This window comes from Oncorhynchus mykiss, chromosome 27, assembly GCF_013265735.2.
Source record: "Oncorhynchus mykiss isolate Arlee chromosome 27, USDA_OmykA_1.1, whole genome shotgun sequence".
NCBI lineage: Eukaryota > Metazoa > Chordata > Actinopteri > Salmoniformes > Salmonidae > Oncorhynchus > Oncorhynchus mykiss.
Genome location: NC_048591.1, coordinates 51,451,708 through 51,464,224, shown reverse-complemented (window position 1 = coordinate 51,464,224; position 12,517 = coordinate 51,451,708).

Here is a 12,517-nt window from a genome sequence, read left to right as displayed (position 1 = left end):
GCTGCATAGGCTCAGCACCCGAGCCGGCAGAGGAAGATGGTAGTGATGCGGAGAGGGGGGCAACGGAGAACGCGAGCTCCTTTCCACGAGCTCGGTGACGAAGATCAACCCGTCGCTCAATGCGAATAGCGAGTTCAATCAAGGAATCCACGCTGGAAGGAACCTCCCGGGAGAGAATCTCATCCTTTACCTCTGCGCGGAGACCCTCCAGAAAACGAGCGAGCAAAGCCGGCTCGTTCCAGCCACTGGAGGCAGCAAGAGTGCGAAACTCAATAGAGTAGTCTGTTATGGATCGATTACCTTGACATAGGGAAGACAGGGCCCTGGAAGCCTCCTCCCCAAAAACAGATCGATCAAAAACCCGTATCATCTCCTCCTTAAAGTCCTGATACTGGTTAGTACACTCAGCCCTTGCCTCCCAGATTGCCGTGCCCCACTCACGAGCCCGTCCAGTAAGGAGAGATATGACGTAGGCGACACGAGCAGTGCTCCTGGAGTAAGTGTTGGGCTGGAGAGAAAACACAATATCACACTGGGTGAGGAACGAGCGGCATTCAGTGGGCTCCCCAGAGTAACACGGCGGGTTATTGATTCTGGGCTCCGGAGATTCGAAAGCCCTGGAAGTGGCCGGTGGATCGAGGCGGAGATGGTGAACCTGTTCTGTGAGGTTGGAGACTTGGGTGGCCAGGGTCTCAACGGCATGTCGAGCAGCAGACAATTCCTGCTCGTGTCTGCCTAGCATCGCTCCCTGGATCTCGACGGCTGAGTGGAGAGGATCCGAAGTCGCTGGGTCCATTCTTGGTCGGATTCTTCTGTTACGGTGCGTGAATGAGGACCCAAAAGCGAATTAACGTAAACAGAGCTTCTTTAATGACAAAACATAGGTAGGCTCAGATGGACCGGCAGATTCCGACAGGACAGGACAAGGTTGCAGCAAACATGACGATAGTCTGGTTCAGGCATGAATAACACAAACAAGAATCCGACAAAGACAGGAGCAAAAACAGAGAGAGATATAGAGGACTAATCAGAGGGAAAAAGGGAACAGGTGGGAAAAGGGGTGACGAGGTAGTTAGGAGGAGACAAGGAACAGCTGGGGGAAAGAGGGGGAGAAAAGGTAACCTAATAACGACCAGCAGAGGGAGACAGGGTGAAGGGAAAGGACAGAAACAAGACACAACATGACAATACATGACACAATCAACTGTTAACAAAATGTCCAAAGAGAAGCCGGAAGTATACAGAATGGCCAGAAGTATACAGAATGTCTGCGTAGAGGTGGATCAGAGAATCACCAGCAGCAAGAGAGACATCATTGATGTATACAGAGAAGAGAGTCGGTCCAAGAATTGAACCCTGTGGCACCCCCATAGAGACTGCCAGAGGTCCGGACAACAGGCCCTCCAATTTGACACACTGAACTCTGTCAGAGAAGTAGTTGGTAAACCAGGCGAGGTATTCATTTGAGAAGCCAAGGCTGTCGATTCTGCCAACAAGAATGTGCTGATTGACAGAGTCGAAAACCTTGGCCAGGTCAATGTATACGGCTGCACAGTAATGTCTCTTATCGATGGCGGTTATGATATCGTTTAGGACCTTGAGCATGGCAGGGGTGTACCCATGACCAGCTCTGAAACCAGATTGCATAGCGGAGAAGGTACGGTGAGATTTAAAATGGTCGGTAATCTGGTTGTTAACTTGGCTTTCGAATACCTTAGAAAGACAGGGTAGGATAGATATAGGTCTGTAGCAGTTTGGGTCTAGAGGGGGATGACCGCGACAGCTTTCCAATCTTTGGGAATCTCAGACGATACGAAAGAGAGGTTGAACAGGCTAGTAATAAGGGTTGCAAACAATTTTGGCAGATAATTTTAGAAAGAGAGGGTCCAGATTGTCTAGCCCGGCTTATTTGTAGAGGTCCAGATTTTGCAGCTCTTTCAGAACATCAGCTATCTGGATTTGGGTGAAGGAGAAATGGTGGGGGCTTGGGCGGGTTGCTGTGGAGGGTGCAGGGCAGTTGACCGGGGTAGGGGTAGCCAGGTGGAAAGCATGGCCAGCTGTAGAGAAATGCTTACTGAAATTCTCAATTATTGTGGATTTATCGGTGGTAACAGTGTTTCCTGGCCTCAGAGCAGTGGGCAGCTGGAAGGACGTGCTCTTATTCTCCATGGACTTCACAGTGTCCCAGAACTTTTTTGAGTTTGTACTACAGGATGCAAATTTCTGTTCGAAAAAGCTAGCTTTAGCTTTCCTAACTGCCTGTGTATATTTGTTCCTAACTTCCGTAAAAAGTTATATATCACGGGGGCTATTCGATGCTAATGCAGAATGCCATAGGATGTTTTTGTGCTGGTCAAGGGCAGACAGGTCTGGAGTGAACCAAGGACAATATCTATTCCTAGTTCTACATTTTTTGAACGGGTCATGCTTATTTAAGATGGTGAGGAAGGCACTTTTAAGGAATAGCCAGGCATCCTCTACTGACGGGATGAGGTCAATGTCATTCCAGGATACCCTGGCTAGGTCGATAAGAAAGTCATGCTCGCAGAAGTGTTTTAGGGAGCGTTTGACAGTGATGCGGGGTGGTCTTTTGATCGCAGACCCATTACGGATGCAGGCAATGAGGCAGTGATTGCTGAGATCTTGATTGAAAACAGCAGAGGTGTATTTGGAGAGCGAGTTAGTTAGGATGATATCTATGAGGGTGCCCGTGTTTACGGATTTGGGGTTATACCTGGTATGTTCATTGATAATTTGCGTGAGATTGAGGGAATCAAGCTTAGATTGTAGGATGGCCGGGGTGTTAAGCATGTTCCAGTTTAGGTCACCTAGTAGCACGAGCTCAGAAGATAGACAGGGTGGCACAGCTGGTGTTGGGGGCACAGCTGGGTCCAGAGGTCTTGTCTATGGCAAGCGGCAACAATGAGAGACTTGTTTCTGGAAAGGTGAATTTTTAGTAAGTAGGAGCTCGAATTGTTTGGTTTACAGACCTGGATAGTAAGACAGAACTCTGCAGGCTATCTCTGCAGTAGATTGCAACACCGCCCCCTTTGGCAGTTCAATCTTGGCGGAAAATGTTATCGTTAGGGATGGAGATTTCATGGGTTTTGGTGGTTTTCCTAAGCCAGGATTCAGACACTGCTAAGACACCCGGGTTGGCAGAGTGTGCTAAAGCAGTGGGTAAAAAAAACTTAGGGAGTAGGCTTCTAATGTTAACATGCATGAAACCAAGGCTTTTACGGTTTCAGAAGTCAACAAATGAGAGCACCTGGGGAATAGGAGTGAACTACAGGACCTGGATTAACCTCTACATCACCAGAGGAACAGAGGATAAGTAGGATAAGGGTACGGCTAAAGGCTATACGAAATGGCCGTCTAGCACGTTCGGAACAGAGCATACAAGGAGCAGGTTTCTGGGCACGATAGCATAGATTCCAGGCATAGTGTACAGACAAAGGTAAGGTAGGATGTGAGTACATTGGAGGTAAACCTAGGCATTGAGTAATGATGAGAGAGATATATTCTCTGGAGATGTTTAAACCAGGTGATGCCATCGCATATGTAGGAGGTGGAACATGGTTGATTAAGGCATATTGAGCAGGGCTAGAGCTTCTACAGTGAAATAAAACAGTTATCACTAACCAGGACGGTAATGGACGAGGCATATTGATATTAGAGAGGAGCATGCATAGCGATGCATGCAAAGTGATCATATGGGTCCAGTGAGTGGTTGGGCTGGCTGGGGACATGGCAATTCAGACTGTTAACAGGCCGGGGCTAATAAGCTAGCAGTTAGCAGACCGGGGCAAGCTAGCTAGCAGTTAGCAGACCGGGGCTAGCAAGCTAGAAATTAGCAGACCGGGGCTAGCAAGCTAGCAGTTAGCAGACCGGGTCTAGCAAGTTAGCAGAAGGGCCTTTGAGGGACATCGTGATGGAGGTAAGTCTGTTTTTGCCTCTTCGTGCGGTGATGTCGATAGACCAGTCGTGGATTCGTAGGGTTCCAAGTAGCTCTAGGTAGCTAGAAGGCTGCGGTTAGCAGAATGGGCCTTCAGCGGAGGGGCCTGTTGGAATCCTCGGGCAGATTATGTTGGTATTCCAGTCGTAGAGGATCGGCGGGGTTACGTGGCTCGTACCGGCAGTAGAAGGGGTCCGGATATTGTAGCCCAGGAGTGGGCTTCGGTGGTAGCCCAGGAGCCCTAGCCGGGCTAGCTTCAGGCTAATTGGTGCTTGCTCCGGGATGGAAACGCTAGCCAGGAATAGTCACCCGGGATTGCGGTTAGCTAGTTGCGAAGATCCCGATGAAAATGTTCAGAGTTGGCGGTAGGAGTCCGGGGATATGGAGAAAAAAATAGGTCCGTTATGCTCTGGTTTGAGTCACATTGTACAAACTGGCGAGAGCTTTCCGAGCTAAATGTTAGCTGATTACCGCTAGCAGTGGTTTGCTGACTGATAGCTGGTAGCTAGTTAGCTGACTAGCTTCAGTTGAGGGATTCCAGATCCGAAGTAAATAGAAATACTTTAGAAAAAAACAGATCCACGCCACATTGGGTGAGGCAGGTTGCAGGAGAGGATTTAGAAGTTGAGGTTTTGGAAAATATTAAAAAGATAAGCGAAGAAAAATATATAAAAAGATATATACAAGGGACAGGACAAAGACGTCTGACTGCTACGCCATCTTGGATAATATAAGAATTGATCAACTCTACACGCAACACTAGACTCTATTATTATGGTGGGAGATTTTAATATGGTCTTAAATACGTCTATGGACCGGAAAGGAAACCACACTACAAACAATCACCCACAGGCACTTAAGGAAATCATGAATGTCATGGATATATTGGAATTAGTGGATATATGGAGACTTAAATACCCTGACCTAGTGAAGTATACACGGTGGAGGCTTAATCAAGCTAGTCGTTTTGACTACTTTCTTATGCCTTTCTCTCTGGCACCGAAAGTTTTAAAAAGTGTTGATAGGGGACAGAATGCAATTGGATCATCACATAATTGTCATATATATATTACTCTTACAGAATTTTCACATGGGCAAGGATATTGGAAATGTAATCAAAGCCTACTAGATGATAAATTGTTTAGAACTAGGACAGAAGAATTTATAACTGACTTTTTCAGACATAACATAGGTACAGCAGATCCCCTTATTGTATGGGACACTTTTAAATGTTCCTTTAGAGGCCATGCAATTCAGTACTCATCTATAAAACAAAAGCAATTTAGATCAAGAGTCCATATTAACAAAGGAAATTGAAGGACTAACCGTACAGTTAGATAGCAATAAAAACTGTACCATAGAGGCATAGAATAAGTTAGAGGAAAAACAAAAAGAAATGGAGAAACATATTCAACAAAGATCCAGTGTAATATATTATAGAAATATTGCGAACTGGATGGAATATGTGGTAAAATGCACCAAATTATTTTTCAATCTTCAATATAGAAATGCTACCAAAAATGTTTTATTGAAACTTGTTACAAATGGTGGAGTCAAGCACGATTAACTTAATTATATTTTGGAAGAGGAAGTAAAGTACTTTAAGAATATGTTTTCGTTTCAGTCTCCTCCATCTCCACAAACCGAAGCTAATTGTACGGATTTTTCCCCCTAATAATAATGTAAAATTAACATCTGTACAGAAAGACTCATGTGAAGGCCAAATTACAGAGGAGGAATTTCTTGATGCAATTAAAGCCTTTAAGTCTGGGAATACTCTAGGGCTGAATAGCATACCAGTGGAGATATAACAAACTTTTTTTGATATATTCAGAGGACCATTATTAGCATGTTTTAACCACTCCTATATAAAATGGTAGATTATTGGACATGCAAACAAGAAGGTCTGATATAATTATTACTGAAACAGGACCGAAGTGGTATATACAGTGCCTTGCGAAAGTATTCGGCCCCCTTGAACTTTGCGACCTTTTGCCACATTTCAGGCTTCAAACATAAAGATATAAAACTGTATTTTTTTGTGAAGAATCAACAACAAGTGGGACACAATCATGAAGTGGAACGACATTTATTGGATATTTCAAACTTTTTTAACAAATCAAAAACTGAAAAATTGGGCGTGCAAAATTATTCAGCCCCTTTACTTTCAGTGCAGCAAACTCTCTCCAGAAGTTCAGTGAGGATCTCTGAATGATCCAATGTTGACCTAAATGACTAACGATGATAAATACAATCCACCTGTGTGTAATCAAGTCTCCGTATAAATGCACCTGCACTGTGATAGTCTCAGAGGTCCGTTAAAAGCGCATAGAGCATCATGAAGAACAAGGAACACACCAGGCAGGTCCGAGATACTGTTGTGAAGAAGTTTAAAGCCGGATTTGGATACAAAAAGATTTCCCAAGCTTTAAACATCCCAAGGAGCACTGTGCAAGCGATAATATTGAAATGGAAGGAGCATCAGACCACTGCAAATCTACCAAGACCTGGCCGTCCCTCTAAACTTTCAGCTCATACAAGGAGAAGACTGATCAGAGATGCAGCCAAGAGGCCCATGATCACTCTGGATGAACTGCAGATATCTACAGCTGAGGTGGGAGACTCTGTCCATAGGACAACAATCAGTCGTATATTGCACATATGGAAGAGTGGCAAGAAGAAAGACATTTCTTAAAGATATCCATAAAAAGTGTTATTTAAAGTTTGCCACAAGCCACCTGGGAGACACACCAAACATGTGGAAGAAGGTGCTCTGGTCAGATGAAACCAAAATTGAACTTTTTGGCAACAATGCAAAACGTTATGTTTGGCGTAAAAGCAACACAGCTCATCACCCTGAACACACCATCCCCACTGTCAAACATGGTGGTGGCAGCATCATGGCTTGGGCCTGCTTTTCTTCAGCAGGGACAGGGAAGATGGTTAAAATTGATGGGAAGATGGATGGAGCCAAATACAGGACCATTCTGGAAGAAAACCTGATGGAGTCTGCAAAAGACCTGAGACTGGGATGGAGATTTGTCTTCCAACAAGACATTGATCCAAAACATAAAGCAAAATCTACAATGGAATGGTTCAAAAATAAACATATCCAGGTGTTAGAATGGCCAAGTCAAAGTCCAGACCTGAATCCAATCGAGAATCTGTGGAAAGAACTGAAAACTGCTGTTCACAAATGCTCTCCATCCAACCTCACTGAGCTCGAGCTGTTTTGCAAGGAGGAATGGGAAAAAATGTCAGTCTCTCGATGTGCAAAACTGATAGAGACATACCCCAAGCGACTTACAGCTGTTATCGCAGCAAAAGGTGGCGCTACAAAGTATTAACTTAAGGGGGCTGAATAATTTTGCACGCACAATTTTTTAGTTTTTGATTTGTTAAAAAATATTGAAATATCCAATAAATGTCGTTCCACTTCATGATTGTGTCCCACTTGTTGTTGATTCTTCACAAAAAAATACAGTTTTATATCTTCATGTTTAAAGCCTGAAATGTGGCAAAAGGTCGCAAAGTTCAAGGGGGCCGAATACTTTCGCAAGGCACTGTATATAAAGATCCAGTCCATTTAAAAAATTGGAGGCATCTTACACTTCAGTGTTGTGATGCAAATATCGTAGCAAAATGCTTGGTGCATAGAATTAAAAAACTATTGTCAGATATTATTCATCCTAATCAGACAGGTTTTTTACATGGACGATACATTTGAGATAATATAAGACAAGTACTGGAATCAATAGAATACTATGAAATATCGGGGACACCAAGCCTGGTTTTCATAGCTGATTTTGAAAAGGCTTTTGATAAAGAATGACTGGAGTTTATATATACATGCCTAGAATATTTCAATTTTGCGGAATCTCTTATAAAATGGGTTAAAGTAATGTATAGTTAGGTACCCTAGGTGTAAAATAGTAAATAATGGCTACATCTCAGAAAGTTTTAAACTATCTAGAAGAGTAAAACAAGGTTGTTACTATCGGCATATCTTTTTATTATTGCCATCGAAATGTTAGCTGTTAAGATTAGATCCAACAATAATATTAAGGGATTAGAAATCCATGGCTTAATAAAAACTAAGGTGTCATTGTACGCTGATGATACATGTTTTCTTTTAAAACCACAATTAGAATCCAGCCTCATAGAGGATCTAGATACTTTTGCTATCCTCTCTGGATTAAAACCAAATTATGATGAGTGTATTACGTATTGGATCACTAAAAAAAATGCTAATTTTACATTACCGTGTAGTTGACCAATTAAATGGTGTTACGTTCCCCAGTTTATGTGTTGTAGTTTGTGTATTTGCATGTGTTTTATTTCAGGAAATGGCTTCCTGAAATCCCTCAAGCAGCTGATTGGTCGACTCCAGGGCTAATTGGAGAGCTGACCCCGCCCCCTCGTCAAGACACAGCTGTCTCCAGTTACATTCATTCTGAAGCTATATAAAAGCCAGTGTTCTGTTCAGGAGAGAGAGATTTTGGAGGTAGGGATTGCTGAGAGAGATTTTGCTAGAGATTTTTTTTTCTGGGAGGTCATTGCAGAGCGATTGTTTGTGATAGAGTTTTTTGCTAGAGGTTGATTTTGATGGGAGTTCATTGCTGGGAAGTTGGTATGTTCTGTGACTTTGTTGCTCAGGTAGAGCTTATTTGATGTCCTTTGTTTTTTAGTTTGTTTGTGAAATTGTTATTCCCATGTTTCATTTGTTCCCAGGGGAAAAGGGGACGGCACCTTGGGAGTGCTTAGGCAAGAGGCCCGCGGGCATACATATACCCGTAGTATATTCATTGTCTAGGCACACTAGGTAAGACCTGGGCGGACCACTCCCTGTATTTTGGTTCGGGCACCAGGTGGTGCTAAATTAGTTAAGTAGTGGGTAGGCAGGTAAGCTTTGAGATTTACTTTCTTTGCTTTGGTTCCATCCAGCCCCTTTTCCCCATATTACCGTGTAAAGGAATAAAGTCCTTGTAAACGGTACCACATTCTGTCTGTTGTCATTCTTACTCGCACCTACAGTCCATACATTTTTCACTTCACGGAGAGTTTAGTTGTAGCAGGGTGTTGCGTTCCCTCTTCATAGAGGCGTGCGTAACAAATGGTCTGACGGAGATGTGGACATACTCAGTATACAAATCCCAAAAGAAAAACATCTCACTCCAATAAATGTTTATAGAAAGTTAGCAAAAATAGATAAAATGTTGCTAGCATGGAAAGGAAAATACCTGTCTATTTGTGGAAAAATCCCCCTGATTAACTCTTTAGACATATCACAGTTTACCTATGTTATTAGGGTTTTGCCTACACCTCGTGACCTGCTTTTTAAATTATATGAACAAACAATAATCAATTTACTTTGGAATGGCAAGCCAGACACAATTAATAGGGCCTATTTATATAATGAATATGGAATTGGAGGGCAGAAATGGTTAAATATTAAAGCATTAGACCGCTCACTAAAGGCATCAGTCATACAAAAGTTATACTTAAATCCAAACTGGTTCTCTAGTAAATTGGTAGGAATGTCTCATCCTATGTTCAAGAATGGCCTTTTATCCATTTATTCAGATTACAACTGCTCACTTTCGGTTGTTTGAAAAGGAAATAATATCCCAAATATCATTATTTATTTTTTAAACAAGCCTTAGAAAGTTGGTTGCAATTTCAGTTTAATCCACCTGAAAAGACAAAACAAATATTGTGGTTAAACTCAAACATACTAATTGATAAAATAACATTTTTCAAAGAAATGTTTAACCCATACGGCATGACGAGGTACTCATAGTGCCCAGAAGTGACCACTTCTGAGACTAATTCTCTCCTCGTTACCCCCCTGCGTTCTCATAGCAATGGCAGCTGTGACCTCCCTAATTAGCCCCGACCCCAAAGGCCGACTATCTAAGGCATGTACAGGGAAGGGAACATCAACAGGAACAATAGGGATCCCTAATCTATGTGCCAAGGAGCAGTCAATAAAGTTCCCAGCTGCGCCTGAGTCTATTAGAGCCTTATGCTGGGAACGCAGGGAAAAAAATCAGGAAATTCGATAGGTAACCACATGTGTGCAACAGGGGGCTCTGGGTGAGTCGTGTGCCTACTCACCTGGGATGACCCACCAGTGCTCTGCCTGCTACCTCGACTTCCTGGAGAACCACTCCAGCACTGACCAGCAGTGTGCCCTCTGCGGCCACAGGTGCTGCAGGGAATGTTCCCCCCTCCCGTCCCCCTCATAGCAGCCCCTCCCAACTCCATCGGTGTTGGATCCAAGGTGCTGGGAAATGGAACGGATGGACCCTGATCCGGACCTCCACGGGAGGCTAACAGGTTATCCAGCTGGATAGACAACTCCACCAGCTGGTCCAGGTTGAGAGTGGTGTCCCTGCAGGCTAGCTCCCTATGAACGTCCTCTCGTAAACTACACCTGTAGTGGTCGATCAGGGCCCGCTCATTCCATATCGCACGAGCTGCCAGAGTTCTGAAGTCCAGTGCGAACTCTTGAGCGCTCCTCATCCCCTGTCTCAGATGGAACAATCGCCCTCCCGCCGCTCTACCTTCAGGTGGATGATCAAAAACTGGAGAAGTCCTCGTAGTCATACAGAGTCGGACCTTCCCTTCCCCAGATGGCGTTGGCCCACTCCAGGGCTTTTCCAGTCAGGCAGGAGACGAGGGCACTCACTCTCTCGCGTTCAGAAGGGGCCGGCTGAACAGCTGCCAGGTAGAGCTCCAGCTGGAGTAGGAACCCCTGGCATCTGGCAGCTGTTCCGTCATATGCTCCCGGGAGCGAGAGCCGAATCCCACTTGGTCCTGAAGACGGAGGGGTGGACATCGGTGTAGGTTGAGTTGCGGGTGGAGGTGATGATGTTGTATTTACAAAAACAAAAATAGAACTGTTTGGCCATAATGACCATCGTTATGTTTGGAAGAAAAAAGGGGATGCTTGCAAGCCGAAGAACACCATCCCAACCATGAAGCATGGGGGTGGCAGCATCATGTTGTGGGGGTGCCTTTCTGCAGGAGAGACTGGGGCACTTCACAAAATAGATGGCATCATGAGGGGGGAAAATTGTGTGGATATGTTGAAGCAACATCTCAAGACATCAGTCAGGAAGTAAAATGCTTGGTCGCAAATGGGTCTTCCAAATGAACAATGACCCCAAGCATACTTCCAAAGTTGTGGCAAAATGGCTTAAGGACAACAAAGTCACGGTTTTGGAGTGGCCATCACAAAGCCCTGACCTCAGTCCTATAGAAAATTTGTGGGCAGAACTGAAAAAGCATGTGCGAGCAAAGAGGCCTACAAACCTGACTCAGTTACACCAGCTCTGTCAGGAGGAATGGGCCAATATTCACCCAACTTATTGTGGGAAGCTTGTGGAAGGCTACCCGAAACGTTTGACCCAAGTTAAACTATTTAAAGGCAATGCTACCAAATACTAATTGAGAGTATGTAAACTTCTGACCCACTGGGAATGTGATGAAATAAATAAAAGCAGAAATAAATCATTCTCTCTACTATTATTCTGACATTTCACATTCTTAAAATAAAGTGGTGATCCTAACAGCCGTAAGACAGGGCTTTTGACTAGTATTAAATGTAAGGAATTGTAAAAAACTGAGTTTAAATGTATTTGGCGATGTAAACTTCCGATTTCAACTGTGGTTACAAGACAGTGTTCTCACCACACCAGTTCTACATAGTTACAAGACAGTGTTCTCACCACATTAGTTCTATATAGTTACAAGACAGTGTTCTCACCACACCTGTTCTATGTAGTTACAAGACAGTGTTCTCGCCACACCAGTTCTACGGTATGTAGTTACAAGACAGTGTTCTCACCACACCTGTTCTATATAGTTACAAGACAGTGTTCTCACCACACCTGTTCTATGTAGTTACAAGACAGTGTTCTCGCCACACCAGTTCTACGGTATGTAGTTAAAAGACAGTGTTCTCACCACACCAGTTCTATATAGTTACAAGACAGTGTTCTCACCACACCAGTTCTATATAGTTACAAGACAGTGTTCTCACCACACCTGTTCTATGTAGTTACAAGACAGTGTTCTCGCCACACCTGTTCTATGTAGTTACAAGACAGTGTTCTCACCACACCTGTTCTATGTAGTTACAAGACAGTGTTCTCGCCACACCTGTTCTATGTAGTTACAAGACAGTGTTGTCACCACACTAGTTCTATATAGTTACAAGACAGTGTTGTCACCACACTAGTTCTATATAGTTACAAGACAGTGTTCTCACCACACCAGTTCTACATAGTTACAAGACAGTGTTGTCACCACACTAGTTCTATATAGTTACAAGACAGTGTTGTCACCACACCAGCTCTTTGCCATCTTGTACATGTTGGCAGCCCTGGCATAAATATCACAGGCCTCCTCCATCTTGGATGAACCTCTGCTTCCACAGAATAAGAGTAATAGAGCCAGTGGCACTAAACAGGTGGTATCAGGATTAGTAACACAGTATAGGAACAGCCATACGGTATAAACACAGCGTAGGAACTGCCATACGGTATAAACACAGCA